Raw genomic sequence first — 2,138 nt, forward strand, 5'->3', positions numbered from 1 at the left:
CCTTTTCTCAATAAAAAAAAATTTAAAAAAATTAAAATAATTAAAAAAAAATAAAGCATAAAATCTATTTTACTACTGCCACTCAAAATGGCTATAAAAGAGAGGAGAGCAAGAAAAGAGATATCTTGATAGAGGGAGCCATTATAAGATTAGTGAGAAACCTGGCACTAGGAAAATTCCCAGGAATCCACAAGGATTGCCTCAGCGAAGAATCTAAGTAATAATGAGGAGTCAGCCTGAACTGCCCTTCCTCTGCAATCAAATTGATGACTACGTTAACTGTCAGCAAAGACCCTTCATCCAGGAATTTAACAGAAGCAGATGCAGAGATCCATAGCTAAGCACTTGGCTGAGTTCCTGGAGTCCAGTCTAAGAGAGGGAGGAACAATAATATGAGCAAAGTGGTCAAGGCCATGATGGGGAAACTCACAGAAACAGCTGACCCGAGCTAGTGGGAACTCACTGACTCTGAAATGACAGCTGGGGAACCTGCATAGGACTGTACTAGACCCTCTGAATGCGGGTGACAGTTGTGTGGCTTAGGCAGTTTGTGTGTCTACTGACAGTGAGACCAGTATTTATCCCTAGTGCATGACCTGGCTTTCTGGAACACATTTCCTATGGATGATACTTTGCTCAGCCTAGACACAGGGGGTAGGCCTCAATGTGATGGGCCAGACTTTGTTGACTTGCCATGGAAGAATTCACCCTCTCTGAGTCAGCTCCCTGAAGCAGACGGAGGGAGAACTGGGGTTGGTATGTAAAATAAAAAATAGATTGTTTTAAAAAATAAAATAAAGAAATCCATTTTCACTGAGCACCATTTGCTATTAGAAGTACTAGTAGTTACTTGAAAACACAACAAAAGTATCTGTGACCAATACGTTTCCTTGTTGACATGAAGGTTGAGTGTGTGAAGAAGATTATTTCAGAAAAGTTTTTAGTAATACTTTCAAGATGACTTTCAAGAAAAATATTTTGAGGAAAACCCTTGGGTTAGTATCATGTTTTCTCCACAAGATCCTTAAATTTATAAGATAAACTCAGGCAAATCACTGATTTTGCCTCCCTTTTTCTTGCACTCTACATTAAAAAAACAAATCAAGTTGCAAACCAGTCTCAGTCTCTAACATAACTATGTTTTTCAAGACACCAGTTTTATTTGAATGCAACAGAATTTTAACTTAATGGGTTATAATCAATTAAGTTAGACCTAAGCTATAACCATTCTTTATAATTTTTTATATGACAAAATCTTTTCTAGAAAATATTTTCCTTTCTTTTTTATTCAATTTTTTTTTCATTTTACATACCAATTCCAGTTTCCCCTCCCTCCTTTTCTCCTATCCCCTCCTCTATCATCCCACCTACCATCTACTCCTGGGGGGGGAAGGCCTCTCTTCCGGAGTCAACAGAGTATGTCTTGCATACCAAGTTGAAGCTGGACTAAGTCACTCCTCCCTGAATCAAAAATAAGCCAGGTATTCCACCATAGAGATTTGGCTCCAAAAATCAGTTCAGATCCACTGCTAAAGGTTCCCTAAACAGATCAAGATGCACAATTGTCACCCACATTTACAGTGCCTTATTTGATCCCATGAACATTCACCAGTTGTCAGTACAGAATCCATGAGCTCCTACTAGCTCGGGTCAGCTGTCTCTATGTTTTTCCCCGTGATGATCTTGACCCCCTTGCTCCTCTCCTCTTCAATTAAGCTCCAGGAGCTCAGCCCAGTGCTTGGCTGTGGATCACTGCTTTTGTTTCCATCAGTGACCAGATATAGGCTCTATGGTATTTAGGGTAGTCACTGATCTGCTTATAGCCAAGGGTCAGTCCAGGTACCCCCTCCACTACTGCTTGGAGTCTTAGATGGGGACATCCTTGTGGATTCCTGGAAATTTCCTTAGCACTACATTTCTCCATGACTCCATAATGGCTGCCTCTATCAAGGACATCCTTAGCAATCAGGGAAATGCAAATTAAAACAACTTTGAGATACCATCTTACACCTGTCAGAATGGCTAAAATCAAAAACACCAATGATAGCTTTTGTTGGAGAGGTTGTGGAGTAAGGGGTACACTCATCCATTGCTGGTGGGAATGCAAACTTGTGCAACCACTTTGGAAAGCAGTGTGA

The sequence above is a fragment of the Alexandromys fortis genome, unplaced genomic scaffold, assembly GCF_014885135.2.
Source record: "Alexandromys fortis isolate MF-2015 unplaced genomic scaffold, M_Fortis_MF-2015_v1.1 scaffold_61, whole genome shotgun sequence".
Lineage (NCBI taxonomy): Eukaryota > Metazoa > Chordata > Mammalia > Rodentia > Cricetidae > Alexandromys > Alexandromys fortis.